The sequence below is a fragment of the Hypanus sabinus genome, chromosome 7 (assembly GCF_030144855.1).
Source record: "Hypanus sabinus isolate sHypSab1 chromosome 7, sHypSab1.hap1, whole genome shotgun sequence".
Taxonomy (NCBI): Eukaryota; Metazoa; Chordata; class Chondrichthyes; order Myliobatiformes; family Dasyatidae; genus Hypanus; species Hypanus sabinus.
Genome location: NC_082712.1, coordinates 168,719,402 through 168,739,902, shown reverse-complemented (window position 1 = coordinate 168,739,902; position 20,501 = coordinate 168,719,402). Strand labels below are relative to the sequence as shown.

At 41.6% G+C, this 20,501-nt stretch overlaps 1 protein-coding gene across 3 annotated transcripts in view; it reads left to right on the top strand.

Moving 5' to 3' along the window:
* shank2b (SH3 and multiple ankyrin repeat domains 2b) overlaps positions 1–20,501 on the top strand; it is a 1,221,224-nt gene that overhangs the window by 423,496 nt on the left and 777,227 nt on the right. The gene's annotated exons all lie outside the window — the stretch shown is intronic.

The following is a 20,501-nucleotide window of genomic DNA, read 5'->3' as shown; positions in this document are numbered from 1 at the left end:
GATGACATCAGACACAATCTCCATTGTGTAAGAATGTGGTCCAGTTCTGTCCTGAATCTTTCCAAGTATCCACTTTTGATTACCTCTGTAGTTCCTCACCAGGAGTGAAGCATCGAACCTCCTTGTTTGAGGAGCCCTCAATTTGTCTCAGCTGTTTGTCCTGCATGATCCATTCTGAGATTGGGTTGGAGGATATCCAAACGTGAGTGCAAGGGATGACCCAATAACAGCATTGTTGGTGAGTTGTTGGTTGTGCAGGGCGTTGCATTGTTATATGCAAGGAGGAAATTGGTGAGCTTATAATTCATTGGTGTTTTTTAGATGCTGGACAAACCTTTCCACCAAGCCATTTGTAGCTGGGTGGTACAGGGCAGATGTAATATGTCTTATTCCATTCATTTTCAGGAGTGACTGAAACTGTTTTATAACAATCTGTGGTACGTTGTTACTGACAAAGTGTTCTGAAACACCATTCCCTGATAAGAGGCTTCTGAACACATTAACAGTATGTGAGACTGTAGCGGAACACTTCTGGGCACTTTGTAGCTGCATCCATTACTACCAAGAAATTGACACCAGCAAAGTCTACAAATCCTCTGACAGAGCAATGCAGGCCATTCCCAGGGAAGGAGAAGCACTGCTCTTGGCATCTTATGTAGTTGTTGGCATCTTAAACAATGCATGGCAAGTTGCTTGATCTGATTTATACCGAAGTTCAAAGTTCAAATTAAAATCTAGTATCAGAGTACACACATGTCATCACACACAACCCTGAGATTCTTTTTCTTGCAGCATACTTAGTAAATCTATAGAACAGGATCAATGAACAACAAACCATGCAAATGTGAGTAAAATTAAATAGCACTAAATAACAAGAGCATCATGATACAACAAGATAAAGAGTCCTTAAAGTGAGAACACCGGTTGTTGGAACACCAGAAGTAGAATGAGTGTATTTATTCTTTTTGTTCAAGAGCCTGATGTTTGAGGGATGGTAACTGTTCTTGAAACTGATGGTGTGAGTCCTGAGGCTCTTGTACTTTCTGCCGGCTGGCAACAACAGGAAAAGAACATGGACTGGGTGGTGAGGATCTTTGATGATGGATGCTCCTTTTCTGCTCCTGTTTCATGCAGATGTGTTCAGTGGTTGGGAGGATTTTACCTGTGATGCACTGGGCCGAATCCACTACCTTTTACTGGATTTTCCAATCAAAGGCGTTGGTGTTTCCATACCTGGTCATAATGTAGCCAGTCTGCACACTTTCAACCGCAGATCTATAGAAGTTTGCCAAGGTTTTTGATGACGTGCTGAATCTCTGCATACTCCTGAGGAAATAGAGGCACTTTTGTGCTTTCTTTGCAATTATATTTATGTAAGGAGTCCAGGACAAGTCCTCTGTGGATAGTGACACCAAGGAGTTAAAAGTTACTGACTCTCTCCACCTCTGATCCTCCAATGATTACTTGCTCATGGACCTCTGGTTTACCTCTCTTGAAGTCTCTTGAATCAGTTCCTTGGTCCTATTGACATTGAGTGAGAGGTTAAGGTTGTTGCTAATACACCATGGCCAAATTTTCAATCTTCCTCCTGCATGCTGATTCATCACCACCTTTGATACAGCCCACAACAATGGTGTCATCAACAAGCTTGTACATGGTGTTGGAGATGTACTTTGCCACACAGTCATAGGTGTAAAGCAAGTAGAGCAGGGAGCTAAGCACACATCCCTGTGGTGCTCTTGTGCTGATGGACATTGCGGAGATATTTTTGCCAATTCAAATTGACTGGGGTCTTCAAGTGTGGAAATCCAAGATCCAATTGTGCAAGGAGTATTAAGGATCCAATAGGACAAGGGGATTTACTGATTAGTTTTGAGGGGATGATGGTATAAAATACTGAGCTGTAATTAATAAAAAGCAACCTGATGTATACAACTTTGCTGTCCAGATTTTCAACAATTGTGTGAAGAGCCAATAAGATGGCATCTGTGTAGACCTGTTGCATTTGTAGGCAAATTGGAGGGGATCCAAGTTGCCACTCAGATAGGAGCTGATATGCTTCAACACCAGCCTTTCAAAACACTTCATCACTCTGGATTGTAAGTGCCACCTGGCAATAGGTTACCACACTTGGGTACCACACTCTTCTTGGGCACTGGTATGATTGAAGCCTGCTTAAAGTAGGTTCCTCACCTCCTGCTTAAAACACACTGCCAGAGTAAGAGATTGAAGATATCTGTGAACACATCAACTAGTTGGTCAGCACACATCTTCAGTACTCAGCCAGTTATTCCATCTGGACCAGATGCATTCCTTGGATTCACTCCCTTGAAGGCAGCTTGCATGTCATCTTCAGATTCTGAGACCAAAGGATCATCAGGAAACATGGGGGTGCACGATGGTTCCTCCCTGTTCCGGTATTTCAGGCAGGCAGATGAAGCTTCGAGTCAAAACTTTCATTTTGACCACATCTAGCTGACCAGCATGCAGCTCTTCCGACAGCTTCAATCTCAGCTTGGATGGTCTCAATCCTCACATAAGACAATCTCCGTCAAGAGCAAGTTCATCCTGGCACAGGTAAAAATAGGGAAACTGAAATTTCTGCTGCACATTCCAGCTATTCTGAGTTGTCATGTAGACCTGGGACAGTGTGGGGCCTTTTCTGGTTCCCCTTGGATCATCTTTGCCATAATAGAGAATCTTTCAATTTGCATTTGGAAGAATATGTCAAGAGGAGTGCCTTCTTTCGTACATTTTTCAGACGTTTTCTTTTCCAAGGGTAAATGGAACAATCCATTTGTATTTCCATGACGAGTTGTCCTCTTGAATTTGATCTTGTAATTGTGCCTGCAGGAAACCGAGCCCGTTTCTGCATTCATACTGTTAGTGGAACCCTTCTGTGGATTGCAAGTAGACACAAGTGGTTGATAATCAGTATTGAGGGTAAACTCACTGGTTGAAATATTTCACACCCCAAACCAGGCCTCTCTGTCAATCTGTGCATAACCTTTCTCTGCAACTGTAAGGGAGTGTGATATAAAGTCTATGGGGCGTTCACTTACATCACTTATAGCATGTCACATGACTGCACCTGTACCATAAGACGAGGCATCACAGGCAAGCTTCACTAGACAATGTGCAGCACAATGTGTGAGTACAGTGTCTGCTGTCACCATTTCTCTTGTCCTTTAGAAAGTCACCTTACACAGCTTTGTGCATTGCCATTTTGTCCTAATCTGTAGTAATGAATCAAAGGGGTGGAGCAAAGTTCAAAGTATATTTATTATCAAAGTGTGCATACCATATACAACTTTGAGATTTATCTCCTTGTAGGCAGGCACAAAACAAAGAAACCCAATAGAGCCCATTAAAAAGAAGACCATCAAACACCCAAGGTGTAGAAAAAAATCAGATAATGCAAACAATAAAAGAAAGCAAATATCATACAGAACTGACGTTCATGAAAGTGAGTCCACAGCCATGAAGCCAATCATCACTGTACTGATTCAGGAGCCTGTTAGTTGCAGGCCACAGCCTCAGTACATTACAGAGACGAGTAAACCTCATGGAGTAGCGGGCTGAACCTGCCCATCCCTCACCTCCAGTCCCCACACTCTGACCTTTTCAATCTGGCCTGCCACATATATCATCCAAATCTCGGGTTGTTCCTTGCTGTCAGACCTGGGCCCTGCCACTTTGATACACCCTTGTGCCAGGCCATGTCACCTTGATTCGGCCCATACCTGACATTTCCAATTCAGCCTGGTGCTTAAATTGATTAAACCTTGTGTCTTTCCTCGATCTCAGGCCCGGTTCCTGTCACCTCAACTGTGTCATCCTCTTTTTGCATCTGCCACATTGAATCACCCTCAAGACTGCTCCAGCAGTAGGCAAACATTAGCCATTCCGCTCTTGGGCCCAGGCCCTGTCGCCTCAACTCGACCTGTAACCGCCACACCACAGCAGTCCTGTGCCTTCAAGACTTCAGTTCATACTGTAAAAATGCCAGGTCGTACTGGCAGTTCAGCAGCTCAGCTCTGAAAGGGGAATTATAGGCTATTGATTATAGTGATTGTATCCAAGAAAAAGTGAGATTAATACACTACTCTTTCGTTTTGTTTGCTAACAGAAAGGTATCACCATGCTTCACCAACATCATCTTTAAGTGGAACCACAGTGGCTAGGTTTGGCAGGAACCTGTTAAAATAATTGATAAAAGCTAAAAAGCACCACAACATGGATGGTCTTGGAGCATCCACCACTTCTTGAATTTTCTCAGCACACTTACGTAATCTTGTGTGTCAGAAGAGTGACCACAGTAAGTGATGCTTGGTTTATAGAATTCACACTTGTTACGTTGTGCTCTGAGCACATAATATTCTGCTTTTTTAACACTGTCTTGAGACTTTGGAGATGTTGCTTGTCATCCTCACAGGTAACAATGATATCATCCAGGTAACATTGAGCATCTAGGCAGCCTTGTAGCAGCTGGTCTATAGTTTTCAGCCAGAGTGAAGATCCAGATGTTACTCCAAAAATAAGCCTATTATAACGATAAAGCTCTTTGTGAGCATTTATAGTGAGAAATACTTTGGACTCTTCTTTCAAATCTATCTGTAGGTAGGGCTCAGCTAAGTCCACTTTACTGAAGTGCTTCCCTCTAGAAAGGTTTGCAAAGGTATATCTATCCTGTGCAGAGGGTATTGATGTACCTTCAGTACTGGGTTGATGGTGACTTTAAGATCACCACGTAACCTGACGGATCCATCCTTCTTGGTTACTGGAGCCACTTGCATTGCCGATGGGCTCCAATCAATCTTGAAAAGAATTCCTTCAACATCCATGTGATCTAACTCACTGGCTACTTTATCACAGATGGTATAAGGAACCAGATGAGCTTTGTAAAACTTGCCTGTGGAGTTTTCATTTGACGCTATTTTACTCTTGATATGTTTGAGTTTTCCTATGCTATCCTTGAACACTGTACCTTGATCAAGTAGCTTTCTTAATAAGCTTTTAGTTGATTCTCTTGCAGAGGATCTGGAATGCAAATGGTGGAGGGATCTTCAATCAAGTTGTAGTTGTCTCAGCCAATCATGTCCCCACAATGCTGGCCCTCCTGGTTTTACTGCATACAAGCTCAATCTGGCTTGTCGGTTGTAGTATTTCACTGTTACAAAAGTTTTTTCCACAGGAGTTACCTTTTTTTCTCCAGTGTAAGTTCTTAGTTGTATATTTGCAGGTTTCAGTTCAGTACCTTTGAAATGCCATTCAAACTCATTTTGTGTTATGACTGAAACAGTCGAGTCAGTGTCCAATTCCAATTTAATTAATTTGCCGTTCACTTCTGCTGTAAGCCATATTGCCTGTCTATGGTTAGTTTTCACACGTAAGTCTCAAGGATAGCCAGCCGTGTCATTCAAGATTCAAGAATCAAAGTACAGTTATTGTCAAAGAATGTATCAATTATACGCCTTGGGATTTGTTTGCTTACAGGCAGCCACAAAGTAAGGAACCCAAAGAACCCAATTAAATAAAAATAAAGATCATAACCACTCTGTTGAGAAAGAGGGGGAAAAGCACAAACATTATGCAAACGATAGGATTAAACAACAGCATTCTGAACCAGATTGAGTCCTTAGATCCACTTCCAGAGTAGTCCCAAGTCTTGATCTCAGTTCATCATATTAGTGAGCAAAAACACTGTGAAACTTTCAGAGAAGACATCCACCAAAGCAGTTCACACCTCAGTGCCACAGGGAGAAGAATGAACATCACCGGAGAATGAGTGAAATCAGCCTGACCCTCACTTCCAATCCCAACACTTGGGCTTTCCAGTTTGTTGGTTTAAATTGTCCAAGCATCTTGGAGTCCCTCACTTTAGACCCAAATCCAAGCACAATGACACGCTTAGGCTGCACAGCCTGAGGACTTTCTCAGTCTCACCGAATTGGCTCGGTGCTTGGAACGATCCAACCTTGCTCCCAGGCTACATGGATGGCATTGAAACTCTTCTCCAAATCACTCACTCCAATTCCAACAACAGTACCAGCTCCATCCGCGACCATATTTTGAACACACATGTGTGTATGTGTGTGTCTGTTCCTTTAATGTATTTAATCTTTAAGTTGGGATGGACTGTGCTATGGCTGATGCTCCCAAACCCTCACTCCCTCACTCTACTGTTCTTTCATCATGGTGCACAAGATGATAAGAGGCATAGATAGAGTGATGGAGTGGACAAACAGAGGTGTTTTCCTGGGGCAGAAATGGCAAATATAACGGGGCATAATATTAAGGTGATTGGAGGAACGTATTGTGGGAATGACAGAGGAAGATATTTTACAGAGAGAGTTGTGGGTGGTGATTCAAGATGGCGCTGGCAATCATCAGCGACATACTGTAGGCTGCAGGAAATTGTTCCAATAATTCTCTTAAATATACTGCTTTGAAGTTTGATAGAGGCAGATATTTCCAGGCCATTTAAAAGACACTTCAATATGCACAAAGGTGATAGTAAAAAAGGATGGCTATGTTGGAAGGAAAATCTTAGAGCATAATAAAAGGTTGGCACAACATCATTGGGTGAAGGACCTGTAATGTGCTTTAAGGTTTTATGTTGTGTTCTGTTTATTGTTGCTGAGACCTCTTCCCCAGCAGCTTCACCAGCAGTTAAAGACGGTGACATACCCTCACCATCTCTGGGGCAATAAACACTGGCCTTGCCAGTGATGCCCAAACTCATTAACACATAACACTGAAGGACATTGTACATTGATCATTACACACAGCAGCGTACAGTTTCGGTTATTTGTGTCTAATGTGTGTATTCAGTTTAGGAAAGATGAGATGATTTTAGCTCAGTGCAGGCGCTGATGCTGATGCACTCCGCTGCTTGCCATTGCTCTACAACTGCCCTCAACCTGCTGGAGGTTCATTTGTTTTCATGTGTTATTCTTAGCTCCTTGTGGTGTCATCAAGTTCCCGTCTGCACTATATTAAAGTGCCTGTTGGCCCAGTTAAAAGTAAAAGAGAAACAAGTCCCGTCCCCTTCCCATGTTAATGGAGTATAAGTTAGACCAGAACCAAATCCTACGTAAGCCTACAATTTAACTCTTCTTATGAATATTCAAAAGGATACAGTACTGTGCAAAAGTCTAAGGCAAACACACGCACATATATAACTAAGGTACCTAAGATTTTTGCCCAGTACTGTAGTAATTGTATGTATTGCACTATGCTGCGATTGCTGAAAAAAACAAATTTCATGACCTATATGAGTGATGATAAACATGGTTCTGATATGGGTCTCTATTGTGGATTGAGGAGAGTGAGAAGCTGTCAGGCTGTGGGGAATCATTGTTTGGAAAAGGGGATGGGGGGGCAGGAAGCACTGGGGAGTCATTCTGTAATGATCAATAAACCAATTGTTTGGAATCAAATGACCTTGCCTGGTGTTTCACAGCTGGGAGTGTTTGCACCTGTTCCCCACCACCTGCACAGGGTAGTAACACTACCCTCTTACTCCACTGCCACCTGGCCCACACCCCTCCTGCATGCTCCACTATAACCATTCCCAACGCCCTTTGCTCCTGCCAGATTCACAGACTTGCTCTTGTTGAGCAAGAAGGTCTGTTACTGTGCTGGATTTCTAAATAAAAAATATATAACCTATACCAGAACCTCACAGTCATTGTACTATGCAAAAGTCTTCAGCGTACAGGCTCAACAAGCCAGTGCTGCCCAATTACACCAATGTGATCTATTAACCTACCAACCTGTACATCTTTGGAATGTGGGATGCAACCAGAGCACATAGAGGAAATCCATGTTGTCACAGGCAGAATGTAGTAACTCCGTACAGACAGCAGAACGAATTGAACACTGATTATGATTGCTGGTGCTACAAAGCATTACGCTAACTGCTGTAGTACTGTGCAAGAGCTGTTCAACATTGTGGGCTGACAATAATATTCCTGCCTCTTATCACACAGAGAATGCACAAACTCTTTACAAAGATCGGCCGAAATTAAGCCCCATCTTGCTGCTGGTGTTGTAATAGTGTTACAGTGATTGTTACACTGCCATGCTGGAAGTGTAGTGCATACAGTTCTTCAGTAACTTTGGCACAGTCACGTAGCGGTTAGTATAACTCTGTACACCTTAAAGTTCTTCTGCCCCTGCTGAGCATACGCTTTATTTTGAAACCAGCAGATGGACCATGCAGCAAATTTGTCTCAGATGCAGTTGAATGAAGCCAAACATCCACTGAAGGAGCATTGAGATGGAGATTATAGTTTACAGCAGTATTATGTGGAGAAAAGGTTTTGTCAGGCTGAAACAGTTAAGCTGCCTTTGCATAACCTCTAGAGAGCTGCTGTGATTTATGTCTTGACTTTGGGATATCATAACACAGACGTAAAGGGACTAAACAACCTTTGCTAATGCAATAATCTAAAATCCAGGAGCAGGTATCTAGGATTGTGAGCAGACCATTCAGCCCATTTAACCTTCTCTGCCATTCTTGAATAAGCCATGTTTTGCTGTCATAGTTTTTATTATTGTTCTTTTTGAGTGCTGTCAAATCGCCGTCGTCCATATGGTTTTTGTGGCAAGGTACAGAAGTGGATTGCCATGCCTTTCTTCCGCAAGTCCTTCTGAGCTGCTGCTCAGGTTGGGACCCTGGCCGGGCCCGAACTCAGGACCATCTGCCTCAAAGTCCAGCGCTGATGCCACTACGCCACCAGATGGCCCACAGATTTTATTACTCATGCTAAATAAAGGTCCCTCCAGTTCAGGATGTTTTCATTGCTGTGTTGTTATACACTGGTTAAATCACTGAAGATGTATCTCAAGTTCTGGATTATTCACTTGATATGGGCAATTATGAGAACGTCAATGGAAAAGTTTATAGAAAATGGTCGATGCAGCCCAATCCATCACAGGTAAAATGCTTCCCATCATTGAGCACATTTGCAAGGAAAGCAGTATCCGTCATCAAAGACCCCACCCTCCAGGCTATCTTTTCCCTATTGCTATCAGTCAGAAGGTAAAAGAGCCTCAGGTCCCACATCACCATGTTCAGGAATCCCTCACCCAACAGGCTGCTGAACCAGTGTGGATAACTTCACTTACCTCAACACTGAACTGATTCCATAAGTTTTGGACTCACTTTCAAGCCCTCAATAACTCATCTTCCCAGTGTTACTTATTTATTCATTTTGTCTCCACAAAACATTTTCTTTTGCTTATGGATTGTTTGTCAGTCTTTGTTAATGTATTGCTTTGTGAAATATAAATTCTGTAGTATTTCTTTATTTTCTTGTAAATGCCTGCAAGAAAATTAATCTTGAGGTGGTATATGGTGACATACATGTACTGTGATAATAAATTTACTTTGACTTTGACCTGGAGAGCTGTTACTGAATCTCACCACCCAGGTGGAGAATTTAAGACTGTGATATAAAATTTGAAATTAAAACACTGTTGTTTGGAATTATGACCAAGAAACTTCTGGATTATCATAAAACCCATCTGGGTTTGCTGAACTAACCTGTGGTCAGACAAAATGTGGCCAACAAATGACTCCAGAATTCCTTCTGATGCAGCCTGACAGGCAGTTCAGGATTAATTATGAATGGCCAATAAATGCTGGAATTGCCACTGATGACCACATACTGTGAATGAATCAATAATACTTGATCCTGCGCCTCAACTCAATAGCTTTCTCGGGAGGGAGCTCCAGATTCCTTCTCTCCATTTTGTGTTTTTGCCTACTTATGTCATTTTTAATCAACCTTGTCCTAATTTTAAGATCATGCCTTCTTGTTCTGGTCTGGAGGAAATTGTTTCTTTTCAGAATCAGAATTGGAATCAGCTTTGATATCACCAGCATATGTTGTGAAATTTGCTGTTTTGAGGCAGTAGTACATTTCAATGCATAGTAATAAAAACTACAAATTACAATAAGAAGTATATTTAAAAATGTAATTAAATAAGTAGTGCAAAAAGAGTGGGAAAATAAATACTGAGCAAGGTTTATGGGTTCATTGTCCATTCTGAAATTTGATGGTAGAGGGGAAGAAGCTGTTTCTGAAATGTTGAGTGGGTGGCTTTAGGCTCCTGGACCCCCTTTTTAATATTACCACTGAGAAGAGGGCATGCGCTGGGTGATGGGGGCCTTAATGATGGATGTCTCCTTTTTGAGGTATTGCCTGGATGCTGGGGAGGCTAGTGCCCATGACATAGCTGGCTGAGTTTACAACTTTCTGCAGCTTTTTCCAATTCTGTGCAGTGGCCCTTTCATACCAAATGGTGATTTAAGTGGCTACAATGCTCTGTGTGGTACATTTGTAGAAATTTGTGAGTGTCTTAGGTGACATAACAATTCTCCTCAAATTATGAATGAAATATAGCTGCTGTCATGTCTTTTTAATAATTGCATCAATATGTCGGGCCCGGGATAGACCCTCAGAGATACTGACACCTTGAACTTGAACTTGAAACTGTTAACCTTTTCTGTTTCTGATCCCATGATGAGGACTTGGTGTATTCCATTGACTTCCCCTTCTCAAAGTCCACCATCAATTCCTTAGTGATGTTGAGTGACCTTTTGATCTATACTTCAAAATATATTTGAGTCTAATGAAATTGGGTCTTATTAAACCCATTCCCTGGAACATGGATAAACTTAGCTATATCCTCAAACTTTAGAAAAATAATTGATTAATTTTTCCAACGTCCCGATGAAGAGTCTCCACACAAAACGACAACTCTTTATTCTTTTCCATTGATGCTGCCTGACCTGCAGAGTTGCTCCAATTTTTTTTTGTGTTTTACTCTTAATATCTGCAAGGGTTGACTTTCTTGATGACATGAGAGACTTAAGATGCTGGAATCTGGAGAAAAAAGCAAGATGCTAGAGGAACACAATGGGTCAGGCATCATCTGTAGAGGCAATTGGACATACAGTGTTTTGTGTTAAGTTCCTTTTTTCTGGACTTGTAGTGCCCATGAAATGTTGACTGCCCATTTCCCTCCCCAGTTGCTGCCTCACCACCTGTGCTCCCGCAGCAGGTCACTTTTGCTTGGTTTTCTTTCTTATGAGCTGTTTATTTTAAGCAATGGCAATCTATACTCAAGGCATAGAATCAGCAGCACACAAGATTCTGCAGATGTTGAGAACCTTCAGAAGCACTTACAAAATACTGGAGGAACTGAACAAATCAGCCAAAATCTATGAAGGGGAATTAACTGTTAATTTTTCGGGCCATAGCCCTTCATCAGGATTGAAAAGGAGGGGAGCAGAAGCTAGAATAAGAAGGTGGGGAGAGGGGAATGAGTATGAGCTGGTAGATGATAGGGGATACCAAGTGAGGGTAGTTGGAGGAGGAGAAAGAAGCATTAGGCTTGGAGGAATAGGTGGAAGAGTTAAAGGGCTGAAGAAAAAGGAATCTGATAGGAGAGGACAGTGGACCATGGAAAAAAAGGAAGAGGAGGGGAACCAGAGGGAGGTGATGGGCAGGTGAGAAGACATAGAGTGTGAAGGTAAACAGAATAGGGAATGGAAAAGGAGAGAAGGAGAGGCAGGGAAGTTAGATTTGATTCTTTCTTCTTCAAATCTCATAACCATTCAAATCCCTTGGTGAGCCCCAGTGACCAGAAAGAATCCTAGTATTTTAGACCTGAACACATCACTTTTTGTAGATGTTGTGCTCATTGACAGCAAGTTTAAAAACTAGGCCAGAGATTAAAAGATGCCCTAAATAGAATCTGCTGGCTCGAAGCAGCAAATTCCTGATGAATACTTTTGGCATTACTGTGTCTGAGGCTTTAAGCCAATGTGGAACTGACCCTTGTTGCCAGGCAACTGAACACATTGGTCTTACTGATGAGAGGTAGTAGATTCTAATGAAATTGAGCTTTATTGAATGTCTTCCACAGAACATGGATAAACTTAATAAAATTATTCATATAGTACAATATATAAAAAGGAGAAATGGTTGCCTTAAGACCATAAGACAGGAGCAGAATTAGGCTATTTTGCCCATTGAGTCTGCTCTGCCATTCTATCATGGCTGATTTATTATCCCTCCCAACTCCATTTCAGTATCCTGGTGAATCTCTTCTGCACTTTCTAATGCTAACACAATGTTACAGCCTAGAAGGAGTCTATTTGACCTGTATGAGCATGAAGGCACTTTAGGAGAGCAACTCACTTGTGACATCCTCTGTCCCCCTCTCCATATCCTTGCAAGTGTTTCCTTACCGTACGCATGCAGTTTTGGTCAGCTCATTGTAGGAAAGATACAGAGGATTTAGAGAGGGTTCAGAAAATGTTCACCAGCATGCTGCCCAGGAAAGGTGGTAGAGGAACATACAATTTCAGTGTTTAAAAAGCATTTGGAAAGGTATAGGGTCTCCCTGGGTTTTACATGACTTGATTAATGGAAATCTGACTTTATATGCAAATTTTCACATATGTTTTTAAAGCACTTTTCAAGTTATTAATAATAATAAAAATATTTATGGTGTTTGGTAGTGTCTGGGTGCAGATATATCCATTTGTTTAATCATGAGTAGTGTTAGAATGATTATTCAATGAAATGACGGTTTTTGGGAAAGGAATTGAGAAATACATGCCTAATGTAGGTAAACAGGAGAATAGAACATTGGTCAGCAAGGATGGGGTGAGCCAAGGCTGTTTCTATGCCATTAACTCTATGACTCTATATATTTATTTCTGAAAATTTCAGAATTTCAAAGCGTGAAAGATTTTCTTTGTTGTACTGTATTTCATTATATCCTACAATTGATAAATAAAGTTTATTATTCAAAGTAAATTTTATTACCAAAGTTCATATATGTCACCACACCATATATAACCTGGAGTTTCTTTCTCATGTGGACATACTCGGCAAAACTATAGAATAGCAACTGTAAACAGGATCAATGGAAGAGCAATAGGACAAAGGACAAGAAACAGTGCAAGTGCAAATATAAATAAATAACAATGAAAAATGAGAGCATATAATAACAAGATAAAGTGTACTTAAAGTAAGATCATTGGTTGTGGGAACATCTCAAGAGATAAGTGAAGTTATAGTTTAAGAGCCTGATGGTTGAGGGGTAGTAACTGTTCTTGAACCTGGTGGTGTGAGTCCTGAGGCACTTGTACCTTCTACCTGATGGGAAAAGAGCATGGCCTGGGTGGTGAGGATCTTTGATGATGGATGCTGCTTTCCTATGATGGTGTTTCATGTAGATGTACTCAGTGGTTGAAATAAATTCAAATGTATGTGATTTTTCAGTTTTCATTCTAAATATCATATGCATCATGCAAAAAAAGCATTTAAAATCCACGCAGTTTTTAGGCCATGTAGAAATATTCTGCTCAGAGCAAAGGTTAGTCTGTGCAGTGGTAAAAAAGAATTAGAGAGAAAGTTGCTCCAGAGGTTTCAGTCCTAAAAAGGGATAGGTCTTTAAGGCTTTTTGGAGACTTCAAGGTTATCAGTAATCCTGATCTTAGGGCTGGACAATCTACTCTTCCCTTCATTGATGATCTATTTGCAGGATTGGTCAGAATACAAATATTTAGCAAGATTGACTTGTATGAAGTGTACTTACAGATGCATGTGGAGCCAATTACAGGAATTCACCAAAAGAATGTTCAGGTAGCAAAAGGTTCCATTTGGCATCACTCTGCTCCCACACTTTTTCAGCAGGTAGTGGACCAGACTGTAAGTGTGCAATGCTATTTGGATGACTTACTCATTACAGGAAAAAGTTAATGTGAGCACCTATAAAACTTGGTTGCTGCACTACAAAGACTCAAGGAATATGAGCTAAGGGTTCAGGACGACAAGTGTGAGTTCTTTCAGCATTTGATTGAATATTTGAGCCGGGTGATTGACAACTCAGGGCTTCACAAGGTACAGTCAATGGTGGAGGTAATCGTGGAGGCTCCATCACCACAGAACGTAAGTCAATTAACACTTTCCTTAGGATTACAAACATACTACACAATATCTGTTACAAATCTAGCCAGCATGCTGAAACCACTTCACGAGCTTTTAAATAAATCAACACACTGGCAGTGGACAGATCACTGTGAAGAGGCTTTTAAAAAGGCTTTGTCACAATCTGAAGCACTCGCATGCTTCATCCCATCATTGCCCATACAGTTTGCCTGCGGCACATCATCCTATGGTATGGAGTCAGTTATCTAACACATCAAGCCTCTCAGTGAAGAGCATCAAGCTTTTGCATCAGGTACATTAAGAAGGCAAGTGTGTGATAAGCTACACACTGTGGCGTAATGCATGTGAAACAAATTGCGTGCAGCTCCTTCCAATAGGATGGATATCTCTGTTGAAGAGAAGGCCAAAGCATACCCACGTTGTCAGCAAGTGAGAACTCTTCCTCAGCTTGCTCTTTGCACCCATGGGAATAGACTGAAAAATCATGGCGGAGAATTCACATAGTTTTTGCAGGGCCTGTAGACGGCAGATGTTCTTGGTCGTTGTAGACACGCAGACAGCAATTGGCCCAAGGTTGCCATCATGAGGAGCATTACATCTGAAGAATGTATTTAGGAACTATGTTCCATTTTTAACCATTTTGGGCTTCCTCAACAGCTTGTAAGTGACAATGGTCCACAACTCCTGTCTGACGAGTTCAAGGCATTTATGGAAGCAAACGGTATTCAGAACATCAAATCAGCACCATATCATCCAGTCACTAATGGCCTTCCTGAATGATTCATACAAACAATAAAACAAATCCTCAGTACTTTAGTGAAAAAGTAGAGACTCCATTAAGATCAAATAACACAGCCAGTGCTTCCCCATCACCTGTGCTTTTTGACATGTCTCCTATGACAATGCAGTACCCAAGCCAAAACCTATTCACACCCCACTAAGAGAAAAATTGACTTTGGTGTTATCTTCAGGTCATCAGTACCCCCACAGGAACAGGCAACCTCTAGACAGATTGAATCTCTAGTTTAGTGACTAACCCTCAACACGTGGAGCAGAATAATCCCCAGCGTTATGTTTGGGAATAGAGCGTATTCCCTAGTTTAGAAAACAAAATGTTTTTTGTTGTTGGTTGAATTTGATAATTATTCTATTAAATGCTAATAGTTCAGCAGCTGGTCTGTGTATGGGAAGGGGGAGAAACCTTTAAAATAAGAGGGTGGGTGTTAAGTATTCATGTAGATTTTGGCCCTGGGGGTTGCTGTCAAACTTCCCCATGTGTTACATACTGAATGTAATGTGCAACAGCATTCTGGGTAGATATCTTAAAAGTAAAATAAACAGCTGCATGTTTGTTCCTTATGTCTCTGTCTCTCGTTTGAGTTATTCACGACCACCCAGCTTCCCAATGCCATAAACATAACACTCATGGGCTTGTCCGATTCAACATTGTGATTTAGGACTTGTTTGCGGCTGGTCAAAATAAATTTGTTGTCGAAGTACACAAACTTCACCCTATATTACCTTGAGATTCATTTTCTTGCAGGCATTTGCAGGGAAATAAAGAAATACAATAGAATTTATGAAAAACTATACATAAGCAAAGACTGTCAACAACCAATATGCAAAAAAATGCCAAATTTTGTAAATAGAAAAAAAGTAACACTGAGAATGTGAGTGTAGAATCATTGAAAGTGAGTCTGTAGGTTATGGAAACAGCTCGGGGTTGTGATAGGTAAATTTATCCACACTTTTTCAGGAGCTTGATGGATGTAGGTAATATCTATTCCCGGACCTGGTGGTGTGGGGCCTAAGGCTCCTGTATCTCTTGCCTGATGGAAGTAGTGGGAAGAGAGCATGACCTGGAGGTGGGGGTCCTTGATGTTGGATGCAGTTTTCTTCAGACAGTGTTCATTGTAATTGTGCACAGTGTTGGAAAGAGCTCTGCTCGCGATGGATTCAGCCGTATCCATTACATACTGTAAACTTTTCCTTTCTTAGTCATTGGTGTTTCCAATGAAGTTCAAAGTTCAAAGTAAATTTATTAACCAGGAACATATATGTCAGCATTTATAACCCTGAGATTAATTTTCTTGCTGGCATACTCAATAAATCCATAACAGAATTAATAAAAGACCACACTAATTTAGTCATTCAATCAGTGTGTAAAAGACAACAAGCTGCGCAAATACAGAAAGAAAGATTTTTTAAAAAGTTTTGAACTTTGTTCCAAGAATAGAATTGTATAATGTTTGGTTATTGCATGATTAGAATGTCCTGGATGCCCTGATTTGGGAAGGTTATCAAGGCTATGCAGAAGGTGCATGGGGATTTGCTATGTAATCAAGGGTAAGATGTTAGAGCTGCATGAAGTGACTACAGAAAGCAGACTGTTTTTCAGAGACTGGAGAAGGTATAATAAAGATGTTCCAAATGAATTTTGATAGGGACATTGTTATTATTAATGGCTCCATCTGTCTAAGTAGACAATGGATGCGCCTGATTTTCTGGGGTGTAGACCTGGGTGATGAATATGGAGATCCTGGGCTACACAGACATCAGGATCCCCCTCTCAACCTTGCGGATGTGGTCCAAAGGAATGCGAAGAAGTACATTTGGCATCAGCTTGGCTGCAGGAGCTACCGGGAGGTGACATGATACGTCATCCAACTGCCTTAGGGGCTCCACTCCGGATTTGTGTAAGGTTTACTCCTTAGCCTTCTCATCTCCCGAAGATAGCCACAAGGCAGTGGGATCCGTAACCATGGATACGGGCCCATACCGGGTACTGTCTGCCGGAGCCAGCTGAGCCCGGGACTCGTGTAAGGCAGGATCGTCACGCCCTGTAGAAGTGACATATGGAGCCATTATCCACTACCCATGATAAGGACAATAGGACAAATATTTCCACTACTATTGGCATAAATTTGAACTCTTTAGTTTATCTACCAGTAGCTTTGGGAGATCGAATTCCTTAGGGGAAGCAATAAGGGAAAGAAAAAGTAGCATCAGCTTTACAAACAAGTATTTTGTGAATAAGAAATTAAAGTAACAGAAATCCCACAGTTATGATTCAGTTGAAATAGATTAAATAGCCTCCAATATGATATAAAATTTATTATCGTTAAAAATACATTTACTATTCTCGGAACTTTAGTGTGGGATTTTCTCAATTAGCAAGTAGCCTGACAGTGCAGACAGTGGTCGTAAAGTGTCAGGTAAAAGTATGGAACCAAGTTTCTCAATGTTCAGGTGACGGGGAATGACCATTTCACCAATTTGAGGTGGCATGGTAACAATGTACCACTACTGCAGCGCCAGTAGCCTGGGTGTGACTGGCATGTTCTCAAAGCTACACACTCCTCCACTCAAATCTTGATAACATTGGAATCCCTGGTAATTGTCCAGTTTACCGACTCAAAGCAGTCCTGTAAACGCTCCTCTGTCTCTCTCGATCGTTCCTTCTTTGTCCTCATCGCGGGTGCTGCTGTCTTTAGAGTCTACTTATATGCCAGGAAAAGAAGTTCAGCCAGGTGATTGCACTTTCCAAAGCTGGACAGGGGATTGCATGATAAGTGCTATTGATGGTGGTGTAACAGTGATCAAGTGTGTTGGCTCCTTTGGTTCCACAGGTAATATTCAAGATTTACGGTTGCCTAATGTCGTTTCCAGTAAGGAGAACAAAATAATTACTACTCCAGATGTGACTCAGCACAGAAAAAAAACATAAAAGATAAAGAACACAATAATAGTACTGAAAATACAATAAATATAAATACATAAAATAAAATAGATGAATACAATATAAGTATATTAATATTGTGCCCATATAGTGACATTAGGCTGTACATACAGTGACTAATGGGAAATAATAAAGTAGAGGAGCAGTTAGTGGGTGGAGGTGTTGGTTAGTCTGACTTCTTGGGGAAAGTAACTGATTTTGGGTCTGGTGTCTCTAGTATGGAAGCTATGTAGCTTCCTCCCTGATGGGAATGGGCCAAACAGGCCATGAGCAGGGTGGGTGGGATCCTTCATGATATTACTGGCTCAGCCGGTTTCCAGCAACTTTCTGTATATATGTCCCTGATAGCCAGTGATGCAATGGGCAGTTTTGACTACCTACTGTAGAGTCTTCCTGTCCACCGCAGTTCAGTTTCTGCACCAAGCAGTGATGCAGTTTGTTAGGATGCTCTCTACTGTGCACCTGTAGAATGATGTGAGCATGGATGTACAAAGTCCAGCTCTCTTCAACCTCTTCAGAAAGTAGAGGCGTTGGTAACTGTGTAGGATGTGTTCAGTGACTATGTGTAGTTGTGTGTAATGTGCACTCCCACAATCTGAAACTGCTTGCAGTTTCCACTGTTGTGCCACCAATGTAAAAAGGGCGTGAGTGGTACAACTTCTGCTTAAGTCAATAACCATCTCGTTTGTCTTGTTGACATTAAGGACGAGGCTATTTGCCTGGCACCAGACCTTGAGGTGTTTCACCTCCTCTCTGTGGGTTGTCTCATTGTTGTTGGTGATGAATCCCACCACTGTTGTGTCATCAGTGAAACTAACAATCTGAGGACTGGTCGTTTGGATGTCAAACACCCAGTTGCACAGTGGTGTATTTAGACCGAGGGGTAGGAGTTTGTTCACCAAGGTTTGTGGGACAATAGTGTTGAATGTTGAACTGAAATCCAGAAACAGCATTCTGACATAAGTGTCCTTGTTTTTGGGGTGTGTCAGGACTAGGTGAATGACATGCTACGGCATCAATCGTAGAGCAGTTCTGGCAGTAAGTATAATGCGGAATGTCCAGGCAAATAACCTCTTCCTTGATGTCAATAAGACAAACGAGACGGTTATTGACTTCAGCAGAACTCGCACCACTCACCCCTCCCTTTACGTTGGCAGCATAGCAGTGGAAACTGAAGCAATTTGTAGATGCTGATGGTGGCTAATGGTGCCTGATTTGAATCATGTGAGACAGCAGCCTGGATGACTGAAGTGCTGAAGATGTCCAAGGCATCAGTGAGCTGGCGTGCATGCTCCTTGAATACCCGTCCGGGGAATTTTATCTGACCCAGCTGTCTTTCTCTGCAGAGCCCTCCTTTCATCTGTTGTTGTTATTCACCTGGGAGGCGGTACCTTTCATGGCTGGTGTTGTGCTGCATGCATGGAAGTTGTTTAGAGCATCAGAGAGGAAGGTGTCACTGGTACAGTTGATGTTGTTTTTCCTTGCATCATCAGTAATGGCCTTGATGCCCAGCCACATGCATATGGATCCTTTACAGACAAGTTCCAGGAATTTTTTGTGCGGAGGTCATCTTTACCCTCTTGATGCCTAAGATGACTTTTCTCCTGGCTGCTCAGAGAGCTGTTCTGCCACCAGACCAAAGGCAGCATCCCGAGCTTTTATTAGGGACCATACCTCTGTGTTCAGCCAGGGCTTCTGGTTGGGCTGAGAAAAGACCATTCTTGAGGTACCAATGTCATCTGTGCACTAACTGACGTAGTCGATGGGAGATGAGGCAAATTCCTCAAGGTCTGTGTCTACTCCATTTGTGGCGGCCTCCTTGAACATCTGCCAGTTGGTCCATGCAAAAGGGTCCTGAAGCATAGAGATTGCTTCATCAAGCCGCCGTGATAATGTGTGATAGTTGTTCAGAGACTTCTGGCCAGGTTGAAATGACAGGGAAGCCATCAGGGTTCACCGTTTTGTGACTGCTGATTGCCGTGCTCAGCTCCTCCAGTACCTGCCTGACGTTAGCCTGAGGTGGAATGTACACCACTATTAGCATGATGTTGGAAAATTCCCTCAGCAGATAACATGAAAGACACATAATTGCTAGATGTTCCAGGATCGATGAGAAGGATTGAGACAGAACTGCAACGTCTGTGCAACACGATGTGCTACTCTGAAAACATACTCCACCTCCTCTCCTTGAATATTATAATTCATGTATTATATGTACTGCTGCCACAAAACAACAAATTTCAAGACGTATGTCAGTGATGATAAACCTGATTCTGATTCTGATGAAGACAATGGCGACTAGCAAAAATAAACAATTCATGTTGAAAATATTTTGGAAGTAAAATCTAATTATAATATTTCTTCAAGTGTAATAGCCCATTAAGAGTAGAATGAAGGAAATAGCACAAAATGGGCTGTAGTATTAACATTTTTAAAGTGGTAATGGTTTATTACTGTCAGGTGTGCTGCGATACAGTGAAAAGCTTGTCTTGCATACTGTTCAAACAGAATGCATTTATACAGTGCAGAAAGGTAGAAAAGTTAAAACAACAATGCAGAATAAAGTTTATCAGTCAGAGATAAAATGAGGTGCAAGTAAACAATAAGGTGGAAGATCATATGTGGTTAAGAGTACCGGGGGTTAGAATGGTAGAAGCTGTCTTTGAGCCTGATGGTATGTGCTTTCATGCTTTTGTATCTTCTGCCCAATAGGAGACGTGAGAACAGATGATGTTGTAGGTGGGTCGGGTCATTGATTATGCTGGCTGTTTTACTGAGGCACT